The sequence below is a fragment of the Phascolarctos cinereus genome, unplaced genomic scaffold (genome assembly GCF_003287225.1).
Source record: "Phascolarctos cinereus isolate Bilbo 61053 unplaced genomic scaffold, phaCin_HiC Scaffold_726;HRSCAF=1367, whole genome shotgun sequence".
In the NCBI taxonomy this organism is placed as follows: domain Eukaryota; kingdom Metazoa; phylum Chordata; class Mammalia; order Diprotodontia; family Phascolarctidae; genus Phascolarctos; species Phascolarctos cinereus.
In genome coordinates, this window is record NW_027556098.1 from 43,232,295 (window position 1) to 43,248,761 (window position 16,467).

Below are 16,467 nucleotides of genomic sequence, written 5' to 3' on the forward strand. Positions count from 1 at the left end.
GATTATAAAAGTCAGTAAAAGATAGGATTTTAGTTGAGACTTAAAAGAAGCCAGGATAGTCAGTAGGTATAGTTGAGGAAGAAGAGCATTCTAACCATGGGGGACAGCGACAGAAAATGCACAGAACCTAGAGATGGCCATGTTGTTCATGAAACAATGAGAAGGGCAATGTTATTGGATCAAAGACTTTGTGGCAGTGAGGAAGATGTAAGAAGACTGGAAAAGTAAGAAGTGACTTGGAGCTTTGAATGCCAAACAGGATTTTGTATTTGATCCTGGAGGTCACTGGAGTTTATTGGATAGAGTGACATGATTGGACCTGTGGGAAAATCACTTTAGTGGCTGAATGAAGGATGGATTGGAGTGGAGGAAGACTTGAGGCAGGCAGACTCACCAGCAGGATAGTGCAATAGTCCAGATGTGGTAATGAGAATCTGCACCAAGGTAGTGGCAATGTCAGGGAAGAGCAGGAGGTGTATTTGAGATATGTTGGAAAAGTGGAATCGACATGCCTTGGCAACAGATCGGATGTGAAATAGGACTTGATGATGACTCCTAGGTTAGCAGGCTGAGGGATGGGAAGATGATGGTGTCCTCCACAGTAATAGGGAAGGTAGGGTTTAAGGAGAAAGATAATGAGTTTTGTTTTGGACATACTGAGTTTAAAATGTCTACTGAACATCCACTTCAGGATGTTTGAAAGGCACTTTGCAAGATTGGAGGTCAGCAGAGGTTGAGGCAGGATACATACATATGAGAATTTTCAGCTTAGAAATGGTAATTCAATCCATGGGAGCTGATGAGTTCACCAAGTGAGGTAGTATAGAGGGAGAAAAGAGGGCCCAGAACAGAACTTGGGGACACCTATGGTTATAGGGCATGATCTGGAAGAGGATCCAGCAAAAGGAGACAGGAAAAATAGTCAGGTAGAAGAACCAGGAGAAAGTAGTATCCCAAAAACCTGGAGAGAAGAGAGATCATGTGAAAGGCTACAGAAAAGAGAAGGAGAATGAGGATTGAGATATGAGATGAGTCATTTAATCACTGAAAAGAATTAGTATGGGCCAGTTTGACTTCTAGGTCACATGAGCAAGAAGATGGTGATCTAGACATTTTTTCTGATTCCCTACAACCTCTAAAACCTCTTCAAAATAGAAATTATGCATCAGAGATAAAGCAACTTAAGCCATCTCCATGGTCTAGGACACCTAGAATAAAAAAAAAAAGTTAAAAAACAAACCCTTAACTGAAGCCCTGAAGCTCACTAACCCTGAGCTGACTCAGCACCCTTCCCCCTCCTGCCACACTAACAGCAGTGAAGGACATGACAAAGGCTTACAACAAAACCTGCCCCAACCTAAGTGTAGAGGTTTTCCCTTCCTCTTCCCAGTACCATGGGGACCCCTGCACCCCCAACTCCAAAACTGTGGAAGTTTGGCCATGACAGTCAGTCAGGATTGCTGCAACCTTTCAGTAGCAAAAGCCTGCTACAGGGGCCATAAGCCTATAACAATAGCACTGCAAAGCTCTGCAGCACCAGCTGGTTGCTGGGGTGAACAAGAATGTAGCACCAGTGCTGCAAAGCTCCAAATTGCCAGTGCTGAGTGAAAGAACTAAGGATCAGAGAGAATGGGACAGGGCATATGTAAGAGGTGATAATGCACCACTCTACTATGATTGAGGGAAAAGAGCACATTACCTAGCTCAGGCCAATTTTGACCACCTAAAAGTCATTTGGGACAGAGACCTAGGCAGAAACCTAGGCTGATTCAACTGTGAATTGTCCAATGTGGGAGGAGGCTGAGACTTTTTTTTTTGTCTCTCCCTTTTTTTTTTGGTGAGGCAATTGGGGTTAAGTGACTTGCCCAGGGTCACACAGCTAGTATCATGTATATGAGGACAGATTCGAACTCAGGTCCTTCTGACTCCAGGGCCAGTGCTGTATCGAGGCTGAGAAATTTTGAAATCTAGCCCCCAAGGAAACCACAATCAGAGTGGAGGGAGTCAGAAAGTGAGCAACAGGTGAAAATAGGTTGAGGGAGGGCAGAGAAACAAATTACTAATGGTTTCAGGAAGAAGAAAACTCAAAGACTTTGAACATAAGCAGATAAATCAATAAGGAAAACAGTAACAACAGAAGGAAATATTGCCTCTAAATCTAGTAAATGAGTTCAGGCATCTATGAATAAATAACGCAAACCAAAGGAGAATGATTTAACTCTTGATGAGACAGAGGACCCTATGGAATTTGAAGAGAACACAGAACCACAACACACTATTCCTGAGTGGTTCAAAAGAGAAATGAGAATTAGAAGAACAGAATTTATGGCCTGGGCAGCAAAAATAATGGGCAGAGTAGAAAAACTGGAATCTGCAGTGGCAAGCCTTGCCAAAGAAACAAAAGAGAAATGCTATAAGAAATGAGCTGGAATGAACAGGCTGACTTCAGAAAAACCTGGAAAGACTTATATGGTCTGATGCTAAGTGAAGTGAGCAGAACCAAGAGGACTTTGTACACGATAACAGCCACATTATGCAATGACTAAGTTTGTTAAACTGAACCCTTCTCAGCATTACGAGGATCTAAGACATCTTCAGAGGCCTCGGGATGGAATATGCTGTCCACATCCAAAGAAAGAACTATGGAAGTCAAATAGCTATCACTTATTTTTACCTTCTGTTGAGTTTTGTTTCATCTTTCTGATGGTTCCTCCTATTGGTTTTAATTTTTACTTACAACTTCACTAATGTGAAAATATGTTCAATGGGTATGTAAATGTAAAGCCTATATCAGATTGTGCACCGTCTTGGGGAGGGTGGGGGGGAGGAAGGGGGAGAAAAATTTTCAACTCAAAAGCATATGGAAGTGATTGTTGATAAATCAAAAGAAATTAATAAAAAAAAAAAAGAAATGAGTGGGAGGACTTCAGAAAAGCCTGGAAAGACATATATGACCTGATGGTGAGTGAAATGTGCAGAGCTAAGAGAACATAGTACACAGTAACAGCCACATTGTGTGATGACTAACTTTGATAAACTTAGCTTTTCTCAGCAATGCAAAGATCTAAGACAACTCCGAAAGCCTCATGATAGAAAATACTATCCACATTCAGAAAAAGAACCATGGAGTCTGAATGCAGATGGAAGCATACCATTTGCTCTCCTTTTCTTTTGTTGTTTTGTTTCTTCTTTCTTGTATTCGTTCTAATTCTTCTATACTGCATGACTAATGTGAAAATATGCTTAATATGGATATATAAGTAGAGCCTATATCAGATTACGTGCTGTCTTGGGGAGGGGGGAGGAGAGGGAGGGGCACAAAATTTAAAACTCAAAATCTTATGAAAGTGACTGTTGAAAATGAAAAATAAATAAATTATTAAAAAAAAGAAAGAGAATAATAGATGGGTAATGCGAATATACAGAAGTGAAGGACAATCTAGAAGAAGAGAAACAAAATAATAATAACATTCAAAGAAAATATTCTCACTATACAAGTAATATGTACTGATCTCAAAGATAGGATGCATAGAGGCAACCTAAGGATCATAGGTTTTTCAGAAGAATGAAAAAGCCAACAAATAAACCTAAAATAAGTACAAAAGAGATATTAAATTAGAGGGGAAATAGATAAATTGGAAATAGCTCCTCCAGAAATATTAAATAAAACAAAAAATGGTTCTTTGAAAAGACAAGATTAATAAATCTTTAGCTAATCTGATTAAAAAGAAGGGAGCAGAAAATTGAATCAATAAATAGCAAATGGGCAAGGTGAAATTACAACAAAACCAAAATAAATACAAAGAGTAATGAGAGCATATTATGCATAATTATGTGCTGACAAAACTGAGAACACAAAGGAAATAGAGGAATATCTTCAAAAATATAATATACTTATATCTTATATATACTTATCAGAAGACCAGATAAAGAGTCTCAATTATTCAATCTCAGATAAGGAAATAAATCTAGTAGCTAAAAATGAAAAAACTACCTAAAGGGTGGGGAGTTAGAGAAAACTACTGGTCATGATGGATTCACAGGAGAATTCTATTGAAATTTTAAAAAGCAGTGCTCATACTTCATTCAAAATATTCAAATTATTCTCAAAAACAGAAAAAGCAACTTACTAGAATAATTTTATGAGACAAGTATAGTTCTAACACTTAAACCAGGGAAAGATAAAACACAGAAATAAAGCCATAGGCCAATATCATTAATGAACATAGACTTTAAAATTTTAAACTAAATCCTATTACATAGGGTATAAGTAATTTGTCGAAGAAATTGAATGGAATGCTGAAATAGTGAAGCCCCCTCAGTGAAGGATAAAAGCTGACTCCCCGCCACACACACATTTCTCAAAAGCTGCCTCATTGAGAAAGTGGAGTGTCACAAGTAGATCAGGTGACAGAGCCACATCCTGTTCAGCCGGATTCTATCCCTCCTCAGGCCCCCTCCTTAGTTGTTGAAGCAAACTATTCCCTGTTTTGAGCCCTTTTTGTTCTTGGTGCTGGGGAGAAGTTTCCATGCTTAGACTGTGAGCTCTGAAGCCCAGCCAATGGCAAGAAGAGCCAATGGGTGGACGGGGAGATTGAGGTTAGGATCTATATAATCTGCTGAGCTAAGCACACTTCTGCTGTCTTTGGTCAGTGCTATCTTTTGGGTGCTGTGAGGGAGCCCTTTCTCGAGAAAGCCAATAAACGAACTATTCTTTTTGCTAATATCTCTCAGTTTCCAATTAATTGGTAAGGGTCTTCGTACCCCACACAAAATCATTCATTATTACCAAGTGGGATTTATACCAAGGGTGCAAGGATGGTTCAACATTAGGAAAAAAATCAATATAATCATATTAAAAGCCAAAACATCCAAAACCACATGATCTTCTAAGTAGATGAAGGAAAAGCCTTTGAGTGTTGTATTCAGCACTTAAGTGTTAAGTCCAACATTCTTTTAAGCTGAAAAACCCTCAAAGTATAGGCATAGAGGGAACTTTTTTAATATCATAAAAAGCATCTCTCTAAAACGAAAAGTAAGCATCATATGCAATGGGGATATACTAAAACCTTTTCTAATAAATAGTGGAATGAAGTAAGGATTCACTCTCCCCACTGTTATTTTTTGATATAGTTCTGGAAATGTTAGAAACAGCAATAAGCCATGAGAAAGAAATTAAAGGCGTAAAGATAAGTTGAGAGAAGATAAAATTATCCTTGTTTGCCGATATTATGGTTTACTTGGAAAATTCTAGTGAATCAGTAAAGATAATAATTGAAATAATAGCTTCAGGAAAATTGCAGGCTACCAAATAAATCCTCAAAAATAAACATTTCTTTGTAAAAATAAGAAAACAATAGAAAGGGAAATCCCATTCCAAAAAACTACAAAATACATAAAATAGTTGGGAATTGCCCTCCCAAAGCACACAAAAGACTCATATAGATTCAATTACAAAATGCTCCTTAAAGAACACACACACACACACACATATAATAAGAATAAATTAATTATTATACTATTTAATTATTTGTATAAAATCATTTTATGTAATAACAAAAGAAAAAGATTCCTCCTGAAGCTGTTGTTCTCTCAACTCTCTTTATCTTAATAGCTAGCATTCATGTCTAACATTAAGGTTTGCAAAATACATATTCTTCATCCTCACAAAATCCTGTGAAGTAGGTGCTATTATTATTCAATACTTCCACTACTGAAATGTCTTACATCAATGAAAAAGGGTCTGTAAGCAATTGCCTGGGGATATGCTAGCCTTTAACAAACACCAATTGATACAAGTTTAGCAAGGCCAAAGATAAGATGAAAGTCATTTGAATAGGTAACAATAGTAGGGTTTGGATCCTTACAAATCACCAAGTTTATCATTCATGACATAGACAGTCTATTTCTAGTTCTTAAGGAACATTACTAATTTTTTTTTTAAGCTTGCCAGGTGGGTTTTTTTTTAATTCTAAGAAAGGTAAAATATTAAGGGATAATTAATTATAGCAAATTGAATAGGTACTTAGCCATTGTTTTGCCTAGAAGACAGCAAGGCAATGGAAAGAAATTTATCCTATCCTTAGTTTCTTCAGTTTAGTATTCCTACTCTACCCCCCAAGCCTCTTGCTTCCTAAAGGTACAACAAAATAAGGAAGGCTTGAAGGGGTTAGGATCTGGGCCCCAGAAAGGAAAAACCCTAGACTTTCCCACATACCTAAGGCTATAACCATCAACTGGCCTTTCATTGTGGCTACACCCAATCTCTCCTCCATTGTCTTACCTTCCTATGGCCCCCTGGCCATTTCCCATATTTAATCCTAGCTTGGCTCCATTGTCCAGGTCCCAGGAGTTCTGTTCACCCCAGATTACTGGCCACTCCTAGGTCCCTCCCACAGTCTTTCTGTATATAAGGTCCATCTTGTCTCCATTAAAATGCTCAGATTCTTATAATCTAGCCAATAGTTTACCAATGTTCAGACTCCTTAAGACTCTGCCCAATATGATGGATTCTTATAATCTAGCCACTGCTCAGATTCCTAAAATCTAGCCATGGCTGGGATTCTTATAATCCAGCCACTGCTTACTCATGTTCAGACCCCTTAAGAGTCTGTCCAATATGATGGATATTCTAATAAACCTTGTCTTTGGATGAAAGAAGGCTTGGGTCAAATTCTTGCAGGCAGGACCCACTTATTGTGATATTGGGGTCCCAGCACCCCTGAACCTTTAAACTGCATCAGGCTTAGAGTCTTGATTCCACATTTTTGGTGTCCACATTTTGATATGTTTTTTTTAATTGCACATTACTCCTTTATTATGTTGTTGTTGTTCAGTCATTTCAGTTGTGTCCAACTCTTCATGACCCTATTTGGGGTCTTCTTGGCAAATATATTGGAGTAGTTTGTCATTTCCTTCTCCAGCTCATTTTACAGATAAGGAAACTGAGGCAAACAGGGTTAAATGACTTGTCCAGAGCCACATAGCTATTAAGTGTCTGAGGCAGGATTTGAACTTGGGAAGAGGAGTTTTCCTGATTCTACATACACATACACACACACACACACACATATGGTCTGGTAGTTTTATTTAAGGAGTGTAGTATTATAAGCATACTATCTGAAGGAGGCAGAAGCAAGAGAAAGGACAGGACTTTGACATGGTGATACTTCAAGACTTACTAAAATCACAGAATGTGAAAGTTGGAAGCATGTGGGACAGTGACTCTAAATCAATTAAACTCAGAGACTTCTCAAGGTGGAAGCAAAATTTACTTTTTATTACAATCTCGTGAGAAGGGGCGCCTGCTCCTTCCACACACTACCAGCAGGAGAGAGGCAAGGCACAGAAAGCAAAATGAGATTATATACTCTAATGCAAACAAACCTCCACCCACCACTATCCATTATTCCCATTAGCTGGGAGGCAGGCTTACATTCTAGGCTCAAAAATCTTCCCCTAAAACAAAAAACAAGGAGACAGGGTATAGCCAATCCAAACACACATGTCCTTATTTAGCAAAACTTAATGCTGATATGGCAGTGGTGGCAATCAAGGCGGGGTTTAGGGCCAAATTCCCCTGAGTTAGGTAATTCCTAGGAAATCAAAACTTAGGCCTGTTCGGTCTTTCAGAGCCTGTCTAGTTTCGAGACAGTGTCTTAATCACCACCCTGAGAAGTCTTCACAGAGCCTATATCTCACTCAGAAGGGATGTCAATGGCCATCTTGTCTAACCATACACTAAAAGAATCCCCACTCCAACATGTCCAGCAAGTGCTCCTACAGATGGTCACATACCCTAACAGACCAAAGGATTATGAACCAGTAGAGACCAAGTTGAGGTAGTGAGGAGATAAACTGAATCACTAACATGCAAATTCAGGAGAGTCATAGCTTAGGTTTTCCCATTGGAGCTTGTACTAGGCAGCTATTGGATTTAACCAGAAAAGAACATTATTATTTTTAAACTATGTTTTCTGATAGCATTTCCCACTTCCTGAAGTCTGCTGCACTGTTTATCAATTTCAAACGAACTCTTCGATAAATCAGACTTTGTATGTTTGAATACTTAATATATTCATTAATCTGAGGAAAATCACTCTGACTAGACAAGTCTACCATGAAATAGTTAAGATCCATAAATCAATCACTTCATTCTAATCAAAGAAGATCTAGGGTTCTAATTTTATGAATGCATGTGACAAAAATTGTCTGACGATTCATTCATAGATACTGCTGTCAATCATATAATCAACAATGCAGATTGTGAAAATCTGTCATTTATTATGCTCAGAGTATAGGCATCACCAAATTAAAAATTAGTCAGCCCCAAACATTAGTTTTAGCAGCCTTATATAGGTTTTGATTATATAAGAAAGATGGGCGTACAAGGGAATTTTACAGAGCAGAAGGGAAAGGTAATGATTTACACGTCAAAGGAACAGATGGCAGAAGGGGTTGACCTGATATGATTACCATATCGAGTAAAACAGGAAACTAACACTAGAGCTATAGCTGGTATCTTAAGCTTGAATTTGCAAACAGGAAGAGCAGGAACTACCCAGGTGACACTAGGGCTAGAGTTAATGTCTCAGCTTGATTTTGTAGAGTATAGCTAGTTCCAGGACCTACTCATTTTGAGTAAATGGAGTGAGAAAGTTCAGTCAGAAATTCTCTTATGATGGTCTCTCCCTCTCCCCACCTTTGGTTGTAGGTCACATAATGTATACATATTGATCATATCCTATCACTCTCCTCTCTGGAAACCTTAATATAAATTTTCTGTCAGGTATTTCAACAGGCATATACAATATTGGGAAGCATTGAACACAAAAATAAAGCAAAAGCAAAATAATGATAACTATTAGTATTATATAATATTTTAAAAATTAATTTCCTTGATTCAACACATTCCTAATAACCAGCCCTCACATATCCCAGTTAGACATCCCTTCATGTTTAATCTCCTCCAATGCAATTCAGGTGCTGGGTAATATTAAGAATTTGGTCAAACACATATGTGCAACACTCAGTTAATGTCCATTTAAATGACAGGTCTCTTATTCTGTCATTTATGATTTAGCTATTTCATGAAATCATCTGTTTTTCCCTTAGAAATTGTGTCAACGGAGTCTATCTTGGACCACTATTTAAAAATTGTACAGTTTGGCCCACTTATACTCAGAGACATGTATCCTTGAATCAACATCCTAGTTTCTGAAATGGGCCTTGTTTCTAGAGCAGTTCTGGGAAGGTATTTCTTCCAGTAGATTGGCTTCCCAGGTTCCAAGCCTCTCTGAGAAGTTTTATAGATAATGTTGATTAAATCTACTAATGATAAGACAGTATAATTTAGTAGGACCTGACAAAACCTAATCACATTAGTCTTCCAATAATTAGTTCATATAGGCAGCTAGATGGCACAGTGGATAGAATGCCAGGCTTGGAGTGAGAAAGACTCATCTTTCTGAGTTCAAATCTGGCCTCAGACGTTTACTAGCTCTGTGACCTTGGGCAAGTCAACTTAACTCTGTTTGCCTCAGTTCCTCATTCGTAAAATAAGCTGGAGAAGGAAATGGCAAGCTACTCTAGTATCTTTGCCAAGAATACCCCAAATGGGACACAAAGAGTTAGACATGACTGAAATGATAAAACAACAATTTGTTCATGTGGTAAAAGCCAGTGGAAATCTTCTGGAGTTAACTGTATGACTATCAGAGCTATAGGAACAATATCACATAATATCACCTATAACTCATTTGGAAGTCTAGAAAGTTTCAGTCTTCATACGCCACTTGTTTTTTTCTATCTTTACTAGAATCCTGTACAAGATATGAATGGTGCTATCTAAGGCTAAGGGAAGAATCCTTTAAAAAAATCACCCAGGACCCAACCTTGTAAAATAAGTCTATTTGTCTCTTGATATTATCAGAGAGAGACTGCAAAGAGAAAAAATAATATTTAGAAGCTTTTTGACAACTCAGTTAAAACAATTCTATATGTGAGAGCCTCATTCCTACATGGTGAGTGCATCACCAATGAAGAGTAAATTAAAAGCAATCATTAGGGAAAATTTTGCCCAATTATCTAAATGAAATAGATTAATATTTATAAAAATATAAGTTTTTCAGATTAACAGAAGAGGAAATAGGATACTTAAATAACTATCTCAGAAAAAGAAATGGAAGTTCCCTAAGAAAATATCCCCAGGACCAGAAGGAATGCTACCAAATACTTAAAGAATAATTAATTCTAATATGGCCTAAAAAGAAATAGCTAAATAAGGAGTTCTACCAAATTTCTTCTGTGACATAAATATGATTTTGATATCTAAACCAAAAAGAGTAACAATAGAGGAAAAAAAAGCTATAGACAAATGTCCCTAATGACTATTAAAGCAAAAAAATTTAATAAAATACTAGGAAGAAGATTATAGCAATATATCACAAAGATTATGCATTATAACCAGGTGATACTTATATTCAGGGCTGGTTCAACATTAGGACAACCATAAGTTTAATTGACCCTATAATAATAAAAATAACAAATTCATATGATTACATTAATAGATGCAGGAAAAAAAACTTTTGACAAAATGTAACATCTATTCCCATTAAAACCACTAGAAAACATAGGAATAAATGAAGCTTCCCTTAAAATGATAAGTAGCATCTATCTAAAATCAAGAACAAGTATTATCAGTAATGTGGATAAACTAGAAGCCTTCCCAATAAAACTAGGGGTGAAGCAAGGATGTTCATTATCACCACTATTATTCAATATTGTATTAGAAATGCTAGCTATAACAGTAAGACAATAAAAAGGAATTAAAGGAGTAAGAATATGAAATGAGGAAGCAAAATTATTACTTTTACAGAGGATATAATTGTATACTTAGAGAGCCCTAGAGAATCAATTAAAAAATTAGTTGAAACAATGAGTAACTTTAGCAAAATTGCAGGATATAAAATAAACCCATATAAATCACCAGTATTTCTATTTATTACTATATATATAAATATATAATATAATATATATAATAATAACAAAAAGAAAATTAGAATGGAGCAAATGAATATATAATATATTAATATTATATATGATATAATAATATATATTAAGTCCAGCAGAAAGAGATAAAAAGAGGAAATCCATTTAAAATAACTGCAGATAATATAAAATATTTGAGAGTTTACCTGTCAAGACAAATCTATCTATCAAGACAAACCCAAGAACAATATGAAAACAGTTACAAAACAGTTTTCACATAAATGAGGACAGATCTAAAAAATTGGAGAAATATTAATTGCTTATAGGTAGACAGAGCAAATACAATAAAAATGACAATTCTATCTAATTTACTCATTCAGTGCCATTAATGCTACCAAAGAATTATTTTATAGAGCTAGAAAAAATAATAACAAAATTAATCTGGAGGAACAAAAGATCAAGAATGTCAATGGAATCAATGAAAAAAAATGTGAAGGAAGGTAGCCTAGCAGTACCAGATTGCAAACTATATTACAAAGGAGCAATCATCAAAACAATCCAGGACTGGCTAAGAGATACAGTGGTGGTGGTGGTGGAGCCAAGATGGCAGAGTAAAGACAGGGACTCACTTGAGTTCTCCCCCAAACCCTTCCAAATACGTCTTTAAAAAAATGACTCTAAAAAAATTCTAGAGCAGCAGAACCCACAAAAAGACAGAGTGAAACAAATCTCCAGCCCAGGACAACCTGGATGGTCAATGGGAAACGTTGATTGTGCCAGGCTGGGAGAGAAGCTCACCAGCACAGACTGGGGGGGGAAGGGGATAAGAGAGGTGGGGGGACGATGACAGAAAGGAGGGCAGATTGGGAGGGTGTGATCAGAAGCAAACACTTTTGAGGAGGTACAGGGCCAAAGGAGAGAATAGAATAAATGGGGAGCAGAATAGGTTGGAGGGAAATACAGTTAGTCTTTCACAAGACGACTATTCTGGAAATGTTATGCATGACTGCACATGTATAACCTATATTGCATTGCTTGCTTTCTCAGTGAGGGTGGGTGGGGAGGGAGGAAGGGAAAGAATTTGGAACTCAAAGTTTTAAAAAGTGTTAAAAACTGTTTTTGCATGCAACTGGGAATTAAGATACACAGGCAATGGGGTGTAGAAATCTATCTTACCCTCTAGGAAAATAGAAGAGGAAGAGGATAAAAGAAGGTAGGGAGGAGGGTGATAGAAAGGAGGGCTGATTGGGGGAAGGAGTATTCAGAATGTATGGCTGTCTTGGGGTTGGGGGGGAAGAGATGGGGAAAATTTTCGAACTCAAAATCTTATGGAAGTAAATGTTGAAAACTCAAAATAAATAAATTAATTTTAAAAATAATTTAAAAAAAAGAACTAGTCCTGGAAAAAAAAAAGAAATATAGTGGTGGATCAGTGGAAGAGATTAGGTACACAACATCTAGTAGTAAATTACCATAGTAATCTAGTGTTTGATAGACTCAAAGATCCAAGATTTGGGGATAAGAATGTACTATTTGACAAAAATTGCTGGGAAAACTTGAAAGCAGTATGGCAGAAACTAGGCATAGACCAACATCTCTCACTATATACCCAGATAAGTTCAAAATAGGCACATGATTTAGACATAAAGGGTGATTTCATAAGCAAATTAGGGAAGCATGGAAAAATTTACCTGTCAGATCTATGCATAAAGATTTGGTTTATAACTAAACAAGAGACAGAGAAAATTATGGAGATAACATGGATGATTTTTATTATGTCAAATTAAAAAGGGTTTTCACAAACAAAACCAATGCAGCCAAAATAAGAAGAAAAACAGGAAACAGAAAGAATTTTTACAGTAAATTTCTCTGATAAAAGCCTCATTTCTTAAATAGGTAGCTAAGCCAAGTTCATAAAAATAAAAGCCATTCCCCAATTGATAAATGGCCAAAGGATATGAACAGGCAGTTTTCAGAAGAAGAAATCAAAACTATCAATAGTTGTATTTTTTAAAATGCTCAAAATCACTAAATAAGAAAATGTAAATTAAAACAACTCTGAGGTAACAACACACACCCAACAGATAGGCAAAGTTGACAAAAAGGGAAAAAGACAGATGCTGAAGAGTCTGTGGGAAAACAGTTGCACTAATGCACTGTTGGTGGAACTGTGAACTGGAAAGCAATTTGGAACTATTCTCTAAAAACGATCAAACTATGCAAACTTTCTGACCCAGAAATGCCACAAATAGGGCTATCACTCAAAGAGATCAAAGTAAAAGGACCATATGTACCAAAATATTTATAGCAACTTTTTTTTCTGGTGGAAAATAATTAGAAACTAAGGGAATGTCCATCAATTGGGGAATGGCTGAGTAAGTTATGGTATATGAATGTGATGGAATACTATTGTACTGTAAGAAATGTAAGAAACCTGGGAAGACTAGTATGAACTAATGCAAAGTGAAGTGAGAACTAGGGGAACAAATTATATAATAACATTATTGTAAAGACTTTGAAAGACTTAGAAATTCTGATCAACACAATGACCAACCATGATTCCAGAGGACTGATGATGAAACATGCTACCCACTTCTGGAGAGAGAGAAGTGATGGACTCTAAGTACAGACCAAGGTATATTTTTTTGGACGTGGCTAATGTGGGAATTTTTTTTTTTTGCTTGGCTATACATGTTTGTAAAAGGTTTTGTTTTTCTTGCCTTCTCAATGGTAAGGAGGACGAAGAGAGAGGGAGAGAATTCAGAGCTGAAAATAAAACAAAATTGAATATTTAAAAAGATAATGACAAGATATTTGCACAAATATCCTCTCAGAAACATTAGCCAAGGTAACCTCCATGAGTTTCCACTTGTCCTATGTCTTGAATTTCCAACATGCATCATTTAAATGCATAGTAACTCTTGTAAATATTAGTTACTTATAACTCTTAGTTACTGTTGTTTTCACCAAATGATTACTTTATCATTTATGTTTGTTTTGTTTTAAACTAGAAAGACCATTCCATATTTGATTCATCACTTATCATGTTGTGGTGTGAGCAATCTTCTGAGCAGGGAAGGAATCTAAGCTCTAGGGGTGTCACTAAGGTCCTGGAATGGTGGAATGGAGTCAGGCCTTGTTATTAGCACCTGTGGCAGCATTCCTGACCTGATAAAGGGGTCAGTGACAATACAGCCACTTTAATGACTGTGCCAATGCTGAAGGAGAGGGGAAGAGTGACAGCACCTGCAGAAATACTTCTGACCTGGCATAGGGTGCTGTTGCAGTACAGCAGTGCCCAGACCCATGACAATTCCTGTTTGGGGCATGTGGGAAGATGGTCAGGGCCCAGTATTGGCACTGCTGAGCACAAGAGAGGCAGTGACAGCATCAGTGCTGAACTTAGGCCCTGGCACAGAGGGTAACGCTTGGCATTGGCCACAGTCAGAACCCCAATGACAGTGGCTGTGGGCACTGTAATGAGAAGAAACACAGACCTCAGAAGACTGGGCACTATTGTGAAACGTGGCAATATAGCCATTTACTCACTGTAATACAGAATTGATGGTGCTCCTCTACGTTTAGTGTGCCCAAAAGTCTTTATATAACTATAGGGAAGATTTTTGAGGAACATAGACTCACATGATGTGAGGTGGCTTGCTTTCTGGACACAAGGGGGAGGTAAAGGGCGTCACAGAAGGGGCATTCTGTCTGAGGCCTCCAATGATAGGAAGATTTAGTATCCTTTCCTCTGTGAGGTTCTCAGGGAAGAGTATGTCTTCGCTTGTGGGCCAGGGAACATTAAGTATGTGGTGGTACAGAGCAGCTATCCATATGGATTCTGGCGCTAAAACAGGGTGCGTGCAAGGTTGTCCTAACCCGTGGTGAGGGTCAGTGACTGTATAGGAAGTGCCATCATCTTCACTGAAGCCCTGATTCTGGTGCTGCTGCTCTGGCTACAGCTCATTGTCACTTCTTTACATCAAAAAACTCATGGATTGGGGCAGCTAGATGGCACAGTGAATAGAGCTCTGGCTTTGGAGTCAGGAGGATGTGAGTTCAAATCCAGCCTCAGACACTTAATACTTACTAGCTGTGTGACTCTGGGCAAGTCACTTAACCCCGATTGCCACACCAAAAAAAAAAAAACAAACCCCAAAACAAACAACCCATGGATTGAGATTTGTCACTACCAACTAGTCATTTAGGTCTGGGACTAAGAGGGAAAAGTTGAAGCATGTGAATTCTGGTCTTTGTTCCCTCATAGTTGGTCACTCCTTCTTGGAACAGTTATTTTGTTTTGTTTCTTCTCTCTTTCTGTTTTAGTTTTTCTTTTCTTCCTTCAGGGCTGCTTATGTCAAGTATCTTGTAATCCCTATGTCAGGGCTGTGTAGTAACAGCCCTAACGTCATTTAAATGGCAGAGGATCAGATGTTTAAGACCTTATCACCAAAGCATAGAGTGTGATAGGAGCAATATCCTAATTTTCTCTCCCCTTGAAAAACTAGCTTAGAGATTTAATGGGTTCATTGGATGAAGGCTGAGGCCATTGACATGGCTTCCTGGTCACTTGCAACCAAACTTCCAGGACATGAGAAGCTAGGAGTCCTCTCTCAGACCTCTGACTTCAAATTAGAAGGATGACCAACGCTGACACAGGAGGACTGTGTCATCCTTTTCCTGCTCTGAATGTCCTTCCCCTGCTCTGGCTTCCTTAGTTAACTGTTTGATGGCCCCTCAGTGTCTTTTTTTTTCTTTTAATTTTGAACCTAAATTAACCCCAGTGGCAAACTGAGTTTGTCCTAGTCGACAGCATATATTTTTGTGAAGGAGTGCTCTAAATTTAATTTTTAGGATTGCAGAGTAGTAGAATCATAGATTTAGAGCTGAATGGACCTTATAAGTCATGTCATTTCTCATTTTACAGAAGAGAAAACAGAATACTAGAGAGATTGGGATTTGCCCAAGATCGGGCAGCTAGTAAGTTGCAGAGATATAATTTTAACCCAAGTCCTGAGAATTTCAGACTTGTAAAGGAGTTCAGACACTAGCTACATTAACTCAACCATGATTGAAAAGACTCTAATGTGGTCCTCTGGCCCATGATTTAAGACACGTAGTAAGTTGGAACCACTTCCTCCTGAGGGAGTCTATTCCATTTTGAGTTAGTACTTTTAGGAAGTTTTTTCTTGGGGCAGCTAAGTGGCATAGTGGATGAAGCACTGGCCCTGAAGTCAGGAGGACCTGTGTTCAAATCCAGCCTCAGACCAAACACTTAACACTTACTAGCTGTGTGACCCTGGGCAAGTCACTTAGCCCCAATTTCTTAAGGGAATAGGTGAGTGGGAAATGGTACTAAAGACTTCTCTGACCAAATATTGTAAATGACAGCAAAGCTTTGTCCCTTTCTTCTTAGCCCAAGAGAAGATGGATGAAATATTATGTTAGAGATTAGGATGTGACACTTTGCAGTATATG